Source organism: Myxine glutinosa, chromosome 3 (assembly GCF_964187855.1).
Source record: "Myxine glutinosa chromosome 3, kmMyxGlut1.1, whole genome shotgun sequence".
NCBI lineage: Eukaryota > Metazoa > Chordata > Myxini > Myxiniformes > Myxinidae > Myxine > Myxine glutinosa.
The window spans coordinates 86,422,252-86,440,270 of record NC_136263.1 but is presented as its reverse complement, the minus strand read 5'-3'; the positions used below and the strand labels follow the sequence as shown (position 1 = coordinate 86,440,270).

Below are 18,019 nucleotides of genomic sequence, written 5' to 3'. Positions count from 1 at the left end.
AGGGGACCACGTAACAATAGGCCCCCTCACTACATTTTAAATTCAGGCTGTAACACAACAAAATGTGAAAAAAGTCAAGGGGTGTGAATACTTTCTGAAGGCAATGTATCTATCTGACTGTATTGCATTTTAATTTCAAATGAGAAATGTATAGCATACTGAACAAAATAACTGAGGATGATGTATACGGAATGGGTGGGGGTTGGGGGGGGGGGTATAGGGGATAAAAACAAACCACAGCACCAATCAACAGGTTCCACATTACTGCCCTCTGGTCCTGTCAAATAACTCCAAATGATAACAAAACATATTATATACTTGCACATCTCATTGTAATCTAGTTTATACTGGACATTATATACCCTGCTCTTTATAAGCTTCCTTTGTAGTTAAGATCTCTCAATCCTGGTATCAATGTTGTTGCTGTATATTGCACCCTCTGAACTGCAGCTATATTCCTTCTTATAAAAAGGTGACCAATATGGAGAACAATACTCTAAATTGTTGGTACACCATATTTCTAAACAATGGAAGTACTGCTCATTCAGACTTATGCACAATGCCTCTCTGAATACATCACACAATCGAATTTGCTATATTTAAGACTATTTTGTCTGTTTGAGTGTTTTATCTACTATTAGGCCGAGAAAAATATATTTCCGGTCTCTGGTCAGCGCGCGCATCGACTTTGACCCTGCGCGTCAACATTTTTTTTTTTCAAATTTGGTGTCGACGTTCGCGCACGGTTCTCCCCTACAAAACTGCGTTTAGTTTGTCCAAATCCAACCAGCCGTTCCAAAGATTTTTTTATTTTTTTTTTTTATTTTTTATTTTTTATTTTTTTTGTATACAAGGTCGAGGCTCGTGAAAGAGCGAACATTAATCACACAGAAAGACAAACCGACACATAAAACATATAACATAGGGAGCGGTAGACAAGATGGGGAGAGAGGGGGAAGGACACAAACACAACATTTGAGAGCAGGGACCGAGAGACATGGAGACATCGAGAGATCTGAGAGAGGGCGAGGGCTTTGGGGGGGGGGGGGGGGGCGTGGGAAGGGGGCGGTGGGAGAGGTATAAAACATATGGACACTGCCAGGACTTCCAGGAAAGAAGTTGGAATTTCAAACAAGGTGGATCTGGGGTGAATTAGCGGGGGTAGAAAAGATCAAGGTTTTGGATGGGGGAAGATAAGCTTCAGAAGATAAGAAGAAGATAAGATAAGATATGAGTAGTTTTGTGTGCCGTGACGTCATGAATCCAATCCGGAAGTTGCATGTGACGTCATCGTCTTAGTCACGTGACCGCTTGGGTGGCAAAACATTGCTTCTGCCACCATACATCATGGCGACAATTTGAAACTCGTCTCACATAAAATTGCCCCCTTCACGATGGTAAAGAGTTGTTGTGCTGTCGGATGTACAGCCCGATTTCATCCGGACGACACAACGCTAAAACGGTTTCATCGCTGCCTTGACTGCAGCTCTCAGGTGAGAATATGGCTCATGGGGTTGTTACCTTCGCTCGCGAAGTGAAAAGCAGGATTAGGCATTTGGTTACGTACATGTGGAGTGTGTATGGCGTACGTGTGGAGTGTGTGTCGTACATGTGGCGTACTTGTGGAGTGTGTGTGGCGTACGTGTGGCATACGTGTGGAGTGTGTGTGGCATACGTGTGGAGTGTGTGTGGCGTACGTGTGGCGTACTTGTGGAGTGTGTGTGGCGCACATGTGGCGTACCTGTGGAGTGTGTGTGGCGTATGTGTGGCATACGTGTGGAGTGTGTGTGGCGTACGTGTGGTGTACTTGTGGAGTGTGTGTGGCGTACATGAGGCGTACTTGTGGAGTGTGTGGCGTATGTGTGGCGTACTTGTGGCGTCCGTGTGGAGTGTGTGTGGCGTAATTGTGGCGTACTTGTGGCGTACGTGTGGAGTGTGTGTGGCGTACTTGTGGCGTATGTGTGGAGTGTGTGTGACGTACGTGTGGAGTGTGTGCGGCGTACGTGTGGCGTACGTGTGGAGTGTGGACCGTGGAGTGCGTGTGGCGTACTTGTGGGTCCACACGGGTCCACAGGCAGATGACACAGCCTCGGTTTCTCGCAATACCGCAAAAACGCCTCAACGGGCAAGCTACGGGCGTAAACTGACAGGTCCGTCTGACGAAACGACAGCTTTCCCGCCATGTTGTTTATGCCACCCAAGATGGCGGCCGGAACCGGTTGCCATGGACGACGCCCACGCGATGCAAGGCCTCTATCGGCTGGATATTGTCATTTATTGAAACGAAGACGTTCTTTGTCGGGTTCGTGTGAAGCAACCAGAAGGCCTAGAGAGCTGTGGGTGGTCTCGTTAGTTAGGCCTGGATCCTATCTCGTTTGTCATGAAGTAGTAAGTGTCTGTGATAATCTGGTGGACAGGGAGAAGAGATCGTGGGAGACCATCGGCCTGTTAGACCACTTGCGCATGCGCAGTGTTGACGCGATCGACGCATTGGAATGTTTAACGGTACGGCGAGGCGATCTCGAGATCGAAATGGCAGTCTTTAATATGCTTGAAGAACTTAATAATTTTCAGAATAAATACATTTTAAAATAACTTAAGCTTGTGTTCATTATTTACAAAAAAAAGGCCTACAAGTCCCATTGGCTGTCTTTAATTTCTCTCTAGACGGCGCCACAGCAGATGACGAGGACCGCAAGGCATGAGGACACAAAAAACACCTCTATATGTGCAATCCATGCTTTTCAAAAAAAAAAAAAAACTAAACCGCATCGCCGCATCAATTCTGGAACTTTGGTCTGACCAGAGACCAGCAATATATTTTTTTCGGCCTTATCCCTAAATATTTTTCCTGATCTCATTCCAAAAAATTCCCCATGAAGAAAATATTTTCCATCACTATTATTCCTGCCAATATCTATAATTCTGCAATTTTCTGCATTCAGTTTAATATGCCACTTTGCTGCCAAATTCACTATATTTTATCTCCTAGGTTTGTGCCATCTGAAAATTATGATACTGAAGGAACTGCGCTCCAACGCGAGTCGAAAGAATTGACGCGACCAAAGACGGAATTCGTCCGAGTTGCTTTATTGAAACAAAACAGCTCAGGTATTCTGACAAGCCCGTTTTTCGGGCAACAATATATATACACATTTATGTCGGGAAGTTTGCCCGGCAAAAGCTATACCGGGCATGCCCGGGTATCAAGGGCGAGCCTTGGAAAGGCGAGTCTGGACCTGCCCGGGCGTGTTTGGCTGCGGCCTGGCAAGTCGAGGCTGGGCGTGCCCGGGCGCTCTGGGCGAGCACTTGAAAGGCGATAGCGGGCATGCCCGGACGCTCTGGGCGAGCCCTGAAAAGGCGATAGCGGGCATGCCCGGACGCTCTGGGCGAGCCCTGGAAAGGCGATAGCGGGCATGCCCGGACGCTCTGGGCGAGCCCTGGAAAGGCGATAGCGGGCATGCCCGGACGCTCTGGGCGAGCCCTGGAAAGGCGAGAGCGGGCATGCCCGGGAAAGACGAGACCGGGCGTGCCCGGGAGGTTCGGGCGTGCCCGGGAACAGTGAGTCCGGGCATGCCCGGGAGAGGCGCGTCTGGCCGTGTTCTGGCCGGTGCAAGGCGATTATGTACATCCAGCGGTAACCGCTACACACGCCCCTCCAGAATCGACCTGCACCGGCAGGGTCAATTTAAGGGGGGTCCGGATGACCCGGCCGAAGCGACCCCTGGAGGGTCGTGGGGAGGGGTCTGATGTGGTGGTGGTGGGTGGTCGAGCGGGGGGAACTGTGGACGGGGGGCGGCCTCGCCGCGGAGGAAGGGCCAACGTGGTGGTCGGTCGACGTCCATGTGCGCCGGTTTGAGGCGGTCCACAGAAATCCGGTCCGGCCGGCCGCCGAAGTCGACGATGAAAGACTTGTCGCCCCGTCGCAGGACCCGGAAGGGCCCGTCGTACGGCGGCCGGAGTGGCCCCCGGTGCGCGTCATGACGCACAAAGACGTACTCCGCTGTGCGAAGCGCCGGGGGGACGTAGGACTGGGGGCCACCGTGGCGGGACGTCGGCACGGGGGCAAATCGTCGGGCGGCCTCCTGGAGGTCCGAGCGCTGGCGAGCGGCGGACCAGGGACTGGTAGCGTCAGGCACGAATTCGCCCGGGACGCGGAGTGGCTGGCCGTAGACGAGCTCGGCGGCGGACGCCTGGAGGTCTTCCTTGGGGGCCGTGCGAAGGCCCAAAAGGACCCACGGCAGCCGGTCGGCCCAACCGTCGTCCTGAAGGCCGGCCATGAGTGCGGCCTTCATGGAGCGGTGAAACCGCTCGCACAACCCATTGGCTTGGGGGTGGTAGGCCGTGGTGCGGTGCAGCGTGACCCCCAACGAACGGGCGACCGCGCCCCAAAGCTCAGACGTGAACTGTGGGCCGCGGTCGGACGAGATGTCCGCTGGTGCGCCGAAGTGCGCGACCCAGGTGGCGATGAACGCCTGCGCCACGTCGGCGGTGGTGGTGGAGGTGAGGGGCACGGCCTCCGGCCACCTGGTGGTCCTGTCCACCATGGTGAGCAGGTGGGTGAACCCCCGCGAGGGGGGCAGGGGACCCACCAGGTCCACGTGGACGTGGTCGAAACGCCGTTCAGGCACGGCGAAAGGTGCCAGCGGGGCCTGGGTGTGGCGGTGGACCTTGGCTCGCTGGCAGGCCGTGCAGGCGTTGGCCCAGTCGCGGATGTTTCGTCGAAGGCCGTGCCAGACGAAACGCGCCGACACCAGCTTCTGAGAAGCTTTCCGGCCCGGGTGAGAAAGGCCGTGGATGGAGGCGAAGATGCGGCGCTGCCAGGAAACGGGCACGATGGGGCGAGGCTGGCCCTGGGAGACGTCGCAGAGCAGGACGGTGCCCGCGAAGGGGATGTCGGCCAGGCGGAGGCCCGTGTCCGCTACGCGGAGTGCCTGCACCGAGGCGACGGTGGTCTGGTCGGCCGCCATGAGCGTGAAGTCCACGCCGAGGTGGACCGCGTTCGCGCTGGCCCGCGAAAGGCAGTCGGCCACGGCGTTGTCTTTGCCGGCGACGTGCTGGATGTCCGTGGTGAACTCCGACACGGCGGAGAGGTGGCGCTGCTGGCGGGCCGACCACGGCTCCGTGACCTTAGCCATTGCGTAGACCAACGGCTTGTGGTCGACGAAAGCCGTGAACGGGCGGCCCTCCAGGAGGTGTCGGAAATGGCGAATGGCCAGGAATAGCCCGAGCAGCTCACGGTCGAACGTGCTGTAGTTTAACTCGTTCGGCCGGAGTTGCCGGCTGAAAAAAGCGAGTGGCTGCCAAACCCCGTCCACCCAGTGCTCATGGACGGCGCCCACCGCGTAGTTGGAGGCGTCTGTAGTGAGCGCGATGGGCGCGTTGAGCACCGGGTGAGCCAGCAGCGTTGCGTCGGCGAGGGCCCGTTTGGCACTGGCGAAGGCCGCGTCCATGGCCGCGGACCAAACAATGTCATGCTTGGCCGGCTTGCCCTGGAGGGCCTCGTAAAGGGGCCGCATGAGCTGAGCAGCACGGGGCACGAATCGGTGATAAAAATTCACCATGCCGAGGAACTCTTGGAGGGCCTTGATGGAACGGGGACGCGGGAACGTGGTGATGGCCTCGACCTTGGTCGGCAGTGGCACGGCCCCGGTCTTGGTGATGCGGTGGCCCAAAAAGTCAACGGTCGTCGCGCCGAAGTGGCATTTGACCGGGTTGACAATTAAGTCGTGCTCGCTGAGGCGACCGAACAGTGTTCGGAGGTGGAGGAGGTGCTCGGCGCGGGACGTGCTGGCGACGAGGATGTCGTCCAGATAGACGAAAAGAAACGGCAGGTCGCGCAGCACGCCGTCCATCAAGCGCTGGAACGCCTGGGCCGCGTTCTTGAGGCCAAACGGCATCCGCAAAAATTCGAACAGGCCGAACGGCGTGATGACGGCCGTCTTCGGGACGTCGGCCGCCCGGACAGGTACCTGGTGGTAGCCCCGTATCAGGTCAATTTTCGAAAAGATGACCCGTCCCGCCAAACGGGCGGAAAAGTCCTGAATATGCGGGATCGGGTACCTGTCGGGGGTGGTAGCGTCATTGAGACGGCGGTAGTCGCCACACGGGCGCCATCCACCCCCCGGCTTTGGCACGATGTGCAGTGGCGAGGCCCACGCGCTATCGGAGCGCCGCACGATGCCGAGGTGCTCCAACGCGTCGAATTCGGCCTTTGCCATGGCGAGCTTGGCTGGGTCGAGGCGGCGGGCCCTGGCGTAGACCGGCGGGCCCGTAGTGGGTATGTGGTGCTCGATCCCGTGCCGCACCGCGACGGCCGAAAACGTCGGCCGCGTGAGGGCCGGGAATTCCACGAGCAGGCGAGCGAACTCGTTCGTTGCCGGGAGGGCGCACGCCAGTTCGGTCGGCGCGGAGCTGCTCATTGTGCACGCCAGGGAGCTGAAGGTCTCGGCGTGGACAAGGCGACGTCGTTTGACGTCGACCAGCAGCCCGTGCGCGCAGAGGAAGTCGGCGCCCAGCAAAGCCACGGGGACGCTGGTGGTAACAAAAGTCCATTGAAAGCGCTGGCTGCCGAAGCAGAGGGTGACGACGCGTGGGCCGAAAGTGCGTATGGCCGAGCCATTAGCAGCGACCAAAGAGGGGCCGCAAACTGCGTCCAGCCTGTCCTGCTCGGAGGCAGGTATGACGCTCAGTTGGGCGCCGGTGTCGCACAGGAAACGCCGTCCAGACGCTTTGTCCCGAATAAACAGCAAGTTGCCCGAGTGGCCGGCGCTCATGGCTGGGAATGAACGCCGGCCCGGCCGTTTCCCGACCTGCCGAAAGTGCACGGGGGCCGGCACGTCCGAGCCTTGTGTCCGAACCTGGCGTGGTAATAACACCACGCCCGGTCAGGTGGAGGCCCCGGCCGTCGTGTCGGAAGCGGGCGGTGCGGCGTGGCGGCCGCCAGTTGCACCGGCAGTTCGGCCTCCAACCGCGCATAGCGCTCGGGCGTCGTGGGCGTCGCCTCGGACGGCGGCGGGCTCCAGGTAACCGCGCCGATGTGCTGGCCCGCCGAGGAGATCTTATCGGCTTCCCTGGCGAGGGCGCGGGAATCCGTGATCAACGTGCCAGCCAGGGCGAGGCGTACCGGGTTAGGCAGCTGACGGAGGAACAGCTCCCGGAACAGGAATGCCGGAGAGTGCTCGCCGAGCAACGAGAGCATATAGTCCATGCGCTCGGACGGGCGCGTGTCGCCGAGCTCGGGCAGGTCAAGCAGGCGCCGTGCGCGTGCTGCCGGTGAGAGGGCGAAAGCACCGAGGAGGAGCGTCTTCAGCGCGTCGTATTTGTCAGCAGCCGGCGGGTGCTGGAGGAGGCTCAAGGCGCGGGCCGCGGTGGTGGAACCGAGCGCCGCCACAACATGGTGGAAGCGGGTGTCGTCCGCGGTGATGCCTCGCAGGGCGTACTGGGAGTCCGCCTGGGCGAACCAAACAGCCGCGTGAGCCTCCCAGAAGGTAGGCAGTTTAAGCGTCACTGCCGTATCCATGTCGGTAGGTCACCAATGAAGGAACTGCGCTCCAACGCGAGTCGAAAGAATTGACGCGACCAAAGACGGAATTCGTCCGAGTTGCTTTATTGAAACAAAACAGCTCAGGTATTCTGACAAGCCCGTTTTTCGGGCAACAATATATATACACATTTATGTCGGGAAGTTTGCCCGGCAAAAGCTATACCGGGCATGCCCGGGTATCAAGGGCGAGCCTTGGAAAGGCGAGTCTGGACCTGCCCGGGCGTGTTTGGCTGCGGCCTGGCAAGTCGAGGCTGGGCGTGCCCGGGCGCTCTGGGCGAGCACTTAAAAGGCGATAGCGGGCATGCCCGGACGCTCTGGGCGAGCCCTGAAAAGGCGATAGCGGGCATACCCGGACGCTCTGGGCGAGCCCTGGAAAGGCGATAGCGGGCATGCCCGGACGCTCTGGGCGAGCCCTGGAAAGGCGATAGCGGGCATGCCCGGACGCTCTGGGCGAGCCCTGGAAAGGCGAGAGCGGGCATGCCCGGGAAAGACGAGACCGGGCATGCCCGGGAGGTTCGGGCGTGCCCGGGAACAGTGAGTCCGGGCATGCCCGGGAGAGGCGCGTCTGGCCGTGTTCTGGCCGGTGCAAGGCGATTATGTACATCCAGCGGTAACCGCTACAATACCTTAATTATTTTTCCATAAGCTAAATCAGGGGTTCCCTAAGTGTGGCCTGCAGGCTCCATTTTGCATGTGAAATTATTTTATGCAGTCTGGTTCTCGTTTAAGCGTTTAAACTTTTCTCCTATTTCCCCTGGAAATGAAAGACATGGGGCAATGCAGAATGAGAGGAACCTTACAACAACAACAATAACAACTCTGGACATTGTTAGCCTTTTTTGGCTTGCTGGATGTCTGGAATGTCATCTTATCATGGAGTTTTGGAGAACATATATTGGGGAGCTCTTCTTAAGTGGTGCAAGATCCCTCCTCCTTCCAACTTTCCAGTTTTCCCATCTGAGAGCTTCCTTCTGCATCCACATTGTCCACTGCATGCATCCCTCTTCCCCATACCCTTTGTTTGTCCACCTCCCTTTGTCTTCGCCTTCGGTTATGCTTTTGGAGTCTGTCCCCTTCACTTTCTGCTGTTCCTTTTGTCCTGTTGCGTCCTGATCCTTTCCGTGTACTAGTACTAGCTCTTCCACGAGCCTTGACTATGTATACAAAAAATAGTCCTTTAGGTCTTTTTAAAGTTAAACTATGAGGCCTGCACAGAAAAGAAAATCATTGTATTGTTGATGAGAATAGGAAATTTTAATAAAAGTAGTGATGCTTATTTTCTTGTATACCAGGAAAAGGTGATAAACTTCAGAAATCGTTTAAAGATAATTTAGGGAACTTTGTGTAATTATAATCACATTACACAAGATCACTCAGACATCAGTGAATGATACTGCTTTAGCTCCACATTTTAATTTTGATAATGACAATAATTTTCAATTTTTGAGTAACTGCTTGCTCTCATGATTCTCAAAGACCACACAAGAGGAATCAACATATTTTATTTGGTGTGCTGCTCAATTGATGGAAGCAGCATGAAGTAGTTGTCTCTAGTTGTTGTTGAGAAGGATGGTGCACCATATATAAAGTAGGAAAAACAATTGTTATGGCACTCATAAACAAGAATGCTGTTGAAGATGGAATTGTCAACATATTCATTACCACTGCATAATTAATAAGGAAGGTCTTTTGGCACATGTCCAAGATAAATGATTCATCAACATCGTAGTCAAGTGTGGAAAATTCATCAAGTGCAAACGTTTTAATCGGCACCAATTTAAGACTTTCTAGGAGAACGTTGAATCCGATTTTGGAGATACTAGTACACCCACTCACTACAGGAGCGGCAGGGGAGTCATGTTATTACTCTTTTTAATATTGCCATTATGTTAGATCACATCATTGAAAAGACCAGACTCTGCCACACCATTCTAAATTCCCTATAATAAAATTGACTTCCATCAGGGTGCTGGAGGAGAGGGGAAGGGAGGGGGGCGGGGGGGGAGGAGGCAATATCACAAGTCACAAAACCCCTGTGTAATAATATTAATATTATGTTATTATCATCAGTGTTGTGTTCCGGGGTCCTCCCCTATCCCCTGGTCTTGGTAAACCTCCGAACCCCGAGAGGGTCCCCGGCAGAAAGATATGTTATCCTTGGTTGAAATTAATCAATAATGAAACCACACCAAGGGTGATGAACAAACAATAATATATTATAAATCACACAAAAAGAGCCATACAACAATGGGGGCAATCAACCCTACAATCAAATCTTAAGATGGTAACCTTATCTATTCCTTCACCCAAACTCACAGCACTCCCCCAATGTCTCTGTACCCCTCGAAGGCGAAGTCGACTCGCTACAGCGATCGTTGGATCAATGTCCGATCACAATCAATTGAGGCGTGGACGATCGAAGCAACCCATAGGTTACGTGGTCCAACACCCCGCACAATAGCGGCGGAATGGGAAACCTCCCAAATACGCGCTCCGACGTACACAGTTGCGGTTCAATCAGCGAGTCTCCTTATAATCCTCCAAAAGCCACTTTCTTGCACAGCCGTCCCCGGCAACCCACCAGGGATTAATGCCCGGCCGACGCGACAAAAACCTGTTCACTGCAGGTTACGCGCGTGGCGAAGATGGCGGACGGCTTTCACTCGAACCAGAGCTTTGAGGCAAGGATACTCGGGAACCTCAATGAGGATACCCGAATATGCAGGCTCCACAGCAATCTGGCGATATCCCCTATCGCACGAACTTCCCTTCAAGGACGCAAAGTTCACTCGCACTGTACGTTCGATCGCTCTGTCCGGAGCTTCAACAAAAACGTCTTTTCATGATCTCCTCAGGCTTCTTCTTGCTCGCTCCCTTTCTCTTCCGGGTCACGATCCGGATTTCCGGCCACATTTTACCAGGAGCGCTTTTAAACCTTTTAACCACAATAACCCTTACTGAGAACCAACCATAATAATAATACCAACAATAATTAGGGCCGAATCCGTAACAGTTGTTATTACCCTCACCTGAGGAGAGGGTATTGCATTTGAGTCCGTTTGTTACTTGCCGGAATAGTATGTTGGTTGGTTGGTTTGTCTGTCTGTTTGTGTGCAGTACCACGTCTACATCGTTGCACAGAGCATCGCCATACTTTACACACATATCTGCCTTGCCCTGGAATAGGCTGTGCCCAATTTTTAACTCTCTAGGCCCAATGTCAGGCTCAAGGTCACCCAAAACGTGAAAATCGTGACCTCAGCGTTAAGCCGGGGCGAGGCGGAGTGATACAGCGGAAGGATTCAACGGTTTAAATGAAGCCGCAATGACGCGGATTTTCATTGGGACCTTCATTCTGATTTCATTACCTCCGCCACCAAAGGTGGACGGAGGTTATGTTTTCACCCCCGTCTGTTTGTCCGTTTGTTACTTGCCGGGATAAATTCCGACAAGTATGTTGGTTGGTTGATTGGTTTGTTACTTGCCGGAATAGATTCGCCGGAATATATATTTGGGTGGTGCGGGGGCTTGAAGCCAGATATTAATCCTACAGCCGCCATGTTGGTGCTCGCCGTCACTGCGATGCGAAGCGAAAGACACCTCAGAGCTGTCACATTCACAATCGCTATGTCGTATGTACTCCCGATACGTGTTTCCTTCATTGTAAAAACTACCAAGTCAACAGTTAAAAGGATTTTGAGCCGATAGGTGTTACGGCCTTGGCAAGATCGATGGAGACAGCGATCTGTTAGCTTATACACCGCCCAAGTAGCTATGTGGAATTCTCTCATGTAGAGATTAAACCCTCGTCGTTTGAACTTTTGCAGAGGTCATTATTTACTTTTAATGATCTTTATATACGAATCAAAAAAGAAGATAATTGGTTTTGGGTCATCCTTTCCGCATATCTCATGGGATTGTGAGTTGGAGAGACGACCATGATGGCGGGGAGTGGGTTGGCATTCTCTCAAGCAGGGATTCAACCCATGTCTTTATAAAAGGTCTTTGTCCGAGGTCATTATTTTTAACTGTGTGTTTTCAAATAAAAAAAAGTGCATTCCAGTAAGTCCTCGGTCTGTGACCGATTTTTCTTCTGTTTGTTTGTCTGTCTGTTTGTCCGCACAGAATAAATATGATTTTCTCTGCAACCGTTGGTCCAATTGACAGGAAATTTTCACCATAGGTGCAACTCCATCTGTATAATTGTTAACTCAACTGGACTATGTCCAGCTGAGTTTTTGGCGACACCCAGTCCAGTATCCGTCGTCCGTCATCTGTCTGCCATCTGTCTATCTGTCAGTCTGTCTGTCGTCTGTAAAAAATTTGACGTCTACGCTCTAAAAGTCACGACTATTGATTAGATTTGATGAATGTTGTTATGCAGAATCTTTAAGACATAAACTAGTCTGGGATTGCATTTGGGCGTTGCACACCCAAAAATGGGCGCGGCAGGGCGGCCATATTGAAAAATCAATTTTTGTCATATATTTTAGCACATATAAACTACATAGTTTGTGGTTCTATTATGCATATTCTAACCTTATTGATATAGACCAGTTGAGTTCAGGTTCCCTGGAACCTCAAATTTAATGATAATTATGACGTAATAGGTCACGTGGTTCGGCCGCCATCTTGGAAAAACCGAAAAAATTTGCACCTCTATATCTCTGAAAGCGCTGCATCGAAAAAATTGAGACATGGCTCATTGAAAAGAAGCCTCCATGTGGAATAACATCTGTTAATGATGATGTCATAGGTTCCTCCATTATGACGTCATAATTTGACAAGTACAAAACTTCATCCGATCAAGAAGAAATTTCTTGACCATAATCTAGGTATAAATTAGTCGAGAAAAAAATAATGATGTCATCGGTCACGTGGTTCGGCCGTCATATTTCTTTCAACACAAAAGGCTTAAAAACCACTGAAAATACATCCTGGTGAGGGTTTGCAATCTCTGTTCTTTCTTGTTGCTTTTGTTATTGGAAGCGGCCTTTGAAAAACACTAGAGAAGCATCAGGAAGGGTCATATTATTAACCCTTGTGGGGTATATAGACTACAGTAGATCTAGGATCAGATGTGATCATCGATGTGAAAAGCATTGATTGCCTCTTGGATGTTGTGATTCCTCCAAATTTCTTTCATTATAGTGTTCAACAGCATTAGCAACTGTTTAAAAGGGTAATCATTCGTGTATGTGGTTTATAATATTTTTACTTCTGGTAGAGGCCACTGCTCCCACAAAAACAGCACGATAAGCTATCTATACACGTTAACACGGCGTTTGGTCAAGGAGGAAACAACCCTTGGGGAGGGGGACATTATTCGTATAAATATTGTTTTATAATAAAGTTAATATTATGCTATTATCATTAGCATTGTTATTAGGGGACCATTGGTACCCTTTTGAAATTGCTAAGATTATTATTATTCTGATTCCATGAAATTTGTTGGCGACCTACAGGTCAAACTGTTCATTGTAGGAATTTGAAACATTGACCATGTATGGTATACCACTTCACTTGATGCATATCCTAAGTATGACGTCATAGGTCACGTGACCTGGTGGCCATATTTGATTTATTGAAAATCTTAAAAATCTATCTACTCCTTTTTTCGACCTATTGAGTTGAACCTTGGCATACATATAGTCCACCTCAAGGCGAAGAACGCACTTTCTCCGATTTTTAAATATATTTTTTGCTAATTAGTCTATGGCGCGCCAATTAAAAAAAGTGCTGACTCAGCATTTTTTTTTTCAATTAATAGTGTGATTCCATGAATTTTGTATCGACCTACCGGCCAAACCGTTAGTCAGATGAATTTTAAACCTTGACCAATTATAGTATGTCACTTGATTGGATGCATATCCTAAATATGACGTCCTAGGTCACGTGACATGGTGGCCATATTGGATTTTATGAAAACCTTTAAAATGCATCTCTGCCTTCATTTTTCAACCGATTCAGTTCAAACTTTAATGTCCAATCAGGGTGGTCCCCGGATAATCACTGCTCGCAGTTTTAATTAGGTTTACTCTCCATGAAATGGAGAGTAACCTATTATTACTGCTAGAGTTTTTCTTATTATTATGTGGAGGGGTGTGTGTATGTGTGTGTGTGTGTGTTGTGGGTGGGGGGGGGGGGGTGGGGGGGGGGGATGTGTGCGTGTGTTTGTGTGTGTGTGTGTGTGTAGGGGGGATGTGTGTGTGTGGGGGGGCGGGGGGGAGGGATGTGTGTGTGTTTGTGTGGGGGGGGGGGGAGTTGGTGTGTGTGTGTGTGTGTGTGTGTGTGTGTGTGTGTGTGTGTGTGTGTTTGGAGGGGTGTTCGCGTGGGGGGAGGGGTGTGGGGGGGTGTGTGTGTGTGTGGGTGGGGCTTGGGGGGATGTGTGTGTGTGTGTGTGTGTGTGTGTGTGTGTGTGTGTGTGTGTGTGTGTGTGTGTGTGTGTGTGTGTGTGTGTCGGGGTTGTATCCACGGGGGTTGTGTCAAAGCATGTCCAATGAAAGTGGGGTTGTATCAAAAGTGGGGTTATATCAAAAGTGGGGTTGTATCAAAAGTGGGGTTGTATCAAAAGTGGGGTTGTATCAAAAGTGGGGTTGTATCAAAAGTGGGGTTGTATCAAAAGTAGGGTTGTATCAAAAGTGAGGTTGTATCAAAAGTGGGGTTGTATCAAAAGTGGGGTTGTATCAAAAGTGGGGTTGTATCAAAAGTGGGGTTGTATCAAAAGTAGGGTTGTATCAAAAGTGAGGTTGTATCAAAAGTGGGGTTGTATCAAAAGTGGGGTTGTATCAAAAGTGGGGTTGTATCAAAAGTGGGGTTGTATCAAAAGTGGGGTTATATCAAAAGTGGGGTTGTATCAAAAGTGAGGTTGTATCAAAAGTGGGGTTGTATCAAAAGTGGGGTTGTATCAAAAGTGGGGTTGTATCAAAAGTGGGGTTGTATCAAAAGTGGGGTTGTATCAAAAGTGAGGTTGTATCAAAAGTGGGGTTGTATCAAAAGTGGGGTTGTATCAAAAGTGGGGTTGTATCAAAAGTGGGGTTGTATCAAAAGTGGGGTTGTATCAAAAGTGAGTGCGAGTAAACCGGTCATCACTGCCAGCAGTTTTAAAGTGGCAGTTCTAGTTACTTTTGTTATTAGAAGTGGCTTTGGAAAAACACCACGATAAAGATATCTTAACATGGATATACACCTCAACACAACCCCTTGGCAGGGAAACCCCTTAAAGAGGGGGAGGTGGAGGGGGGGGGGGGGGGAGGTAAATCGCTATAACCTCCGTTGTGTGACCATTCGTCTTCCTGTCAAGTTTGGTTGAAATTTGAAAACTAACGACTGAATGTATCGCTGTCAAAAATCGTCAGACAGACAGACACAAAATTGCGTATTTTAGTATGATGATTGTCCACTATAGAAGTTTGTTGACTTAGAGGAGACGTCTCTCTGAAAGTACTGTGAAAGACTACTTTCTTCTGAGGCAAGACAATGCTGAAAATGTCTGAATCAAAAGGGCAAGATGTATCAGAGCAATCTTGAGATATGTATAATTCTTAGTTGTCATCACCAGTCTTCTCAACAAACTGAGTCCCAAGTTATAAGGCATTGCAGGTATGTATCTACTGTATTTGATGTTGTGAACTCCTTTGAGAGAAAACTCAGATTATATTGATGAAGCATCTGAAGTATGGCAATGTTGTCCATTTCCTGGCATGCAAAACCCCTGGAAGAGGAAACCTTGGACATTATGCTGTATTTCCTGTACTCAGACAAGTACTTCCAGAATGCTTCCAGGAAGAGTCAGCCTCTGATTTTTGGATTCAAGCAAGCTTTGCCATTTTCAAAACTTTTTCGCAAGTGACCCAGAAATTTATCTGATGGATACAAATTTGCAGCTCATAGACTTACATGGGAATGCAGAGACAAAGGTATCATAATTATCATGAACAAAGCCTGACAAATTTCTATAAAGGCCTCTCACCAACACCTACTTACATTTTGTGAGCATACCCATGATTTTTTTCTTTTCAGAAGCAGATACATATGTGAGAAACCCTTCTCCACCATGGACATCAATAAGTCGAAATTGAGATCAATAACGACCTGATGATTATCTTCATTCAATCCTTTGCAATATGACCACAAGATTAGAACTACTGTTGGCCCAAATTATATATGCGAAAAAGGCAACTGTAAAACTCCCACTCAAGCAGAAACTAGATAAGTACTCATTTTTCTTTCCTTTTTTTTCATTTATTTATTTATTTTATTCGGGTTTTTTTTCACATGTTCTCTTCTTCCAATTTCATACCCGTGTGCTATATATTGACATATGCCAGCCAATACATCCCCAAAACAGTTGTGTTGACTCTCATCATCGACAATATACATCCCAGATTCTCGACAGAGTGTTGCTGCAGATGTAGCAGTCTCATGTCAATAAATAATCTTGGTGTTTGCCATTGCCTTCCCAGCAGTCACGAAGGTAGGAGTTTGGCCAGAGCGCCAGTGGTTAAATATCTACCCTTCATTGGAAGACACTGTCAGATAGTTAACACTCGTCGGTGGATAACCAGCCGACGGATCCCTAGCTGAATGCCCATCCGAGAGATGGCACATCTTTATGATGCAACAAGGCCTGCAAAGCAGCAATCTAATGACGATCAAATCCAGGCTAGACAGTTCAAAGGCTGCTCCATTAACTATGTTATATTCTCCCAGACACCCAGCTACTTAATACCTCCTCAAAATAAATAACCTCCAATAAGTTACTAAAACACATTCTCTTTTTAGTAACTCTGCACTGATGATTCCTGATAATATTAAAGCCTTGGCAACTCGGTCTATGATCATAGTTTCAAATTGTTTTTCAACTATCAATGCCAAACTTACTGGCCTTTCATTTACTATGACATCCCTTGAGTATTTCTTAAATATTGCTACCAAATGTGTTTGTTTCTCCATTTTTAGCTGGTATTTCCCCAGTCTTGTTTGAGTTATTAAATATATCTGCCAATGTTTTGTCTTACAGTTTATCCAACCTAAAACTCACTGTTTTCTAAGCTCTCTACTCTAACTCTTCATCTTTCTACCAGGAAGCACAAGTGATGGTTTTAGTATCCTCTCCACACTTTCCAATTTAAACGTCGATGCAAAAGAATAATTTAGAATCTCAAACAATTATTATCATCAATAACTAATGTTGATTTACCATCTATAATATTGTTACTACACCAATTCAGCCTCCCCTCTCCTTTCAAATATAATTTAAACATGTATTAAACACGTCCCAATAATCTGTGTGATGTTCACTTCAATTTGGCCTTTTTCCCTGCTTAATTCTACAATGATTTCTACTTTACCAAACAACCCATACATCTGCTTTCATCCCAGATCAGGATAAAAGAGTGAAGTGATTTTTTTAAATCCTTATTGGCCTTCCCAATATTCTTATTTAATCATACGGGTTTATTTATCTTCCCATTTTTTTTGCTTTTAATTTGTAGAATTTTATTCTGCATCCTTCCTCATAGCAAATGCAACTGTCAGCCACTTTTCTATCATTCCATGTTCTTTTCTATAATTCCCAGTTTTGCCCTGATTATTCTCCGAGTACTATTCTTCGTACCACTAGGCCATTTTGGAAATTATCCTCCTACTCTTGCACATAGCATCTCTCACATCCACTCAGATCCACTCACGCACATGCATCTCAGCTCAACTTAATTTACGTACCCCACATGCATCAGCTGTTGAGATAAATTAATCCAAAATATTTATACTTTAGTCCTTACGAATTAAACTATAAATATCCAGAATGGTATTGTAAAAACAAACCCTAAAGCCATAAATGGTAATATCTATAATAAAGACACACAGATGAAGCTGATTATAATACCCTCCCTCTATCTTTTAACTCTTCCCCCACCCCCATCCTCCACCATTAAAAAAAAATGTGTGGATAATGAATTCCAAGGTGAGATGCCAACTTCTTACTGGCTCGGCCTAATCCTGTGAGTGTTGTGATATTTGGCCTGGGCCTCGCTTGAGCAATGCCATGCACAGCGTATCCTCAGCCATGTGAAAATCAACCCCTCATGCTGCCTGCAATGTCTGTGCACCGCGCAGAAAGTCACCGTTTGACTGTGCCACTGTTTTTATGTATTTATTTTTTGACTCAGACAATTGCAGCAAGAATCTCGTCTCACATAGCGGCATGCGCTGTGAACCAATGTAAAAATTCTGTCATGTTAGCAGCACTCATAGCTTTTGCTAGCTCTACTCCAGTCCTTTACAAACTATGGCAGTATCATTCAAGTGACCAATACAATAACTTGATCCATAAAGGAGGTCATGCTGAGAGCATCAGCTGCAAAAACCTATCACAGGACCCTGTGGGAATTTTAGATGGAGCAAAGTAAGTGAGATGCATTGTTCTTGCTGCTCGAATACCGTTTTTATCAATCAGTACGTTTTTGTTGG

The 18,019-nt window shown here is 48.9% G+C and overlaps 1 protein-coding gene across 2 annotated transcripts in view; it reads left to right on the top strand.

The window, feature by feature from the left end:
* The window catches only part of LOC137423406 (kin of IRRE-like protein 1), a 446,337-nt gene that overhangs the window by 41,806 nt on the left and 386,512 nt on the right, over positions 1-18,019 (top strand). The gene's annotated exons all lie outside the window — the stretch shown is intronic.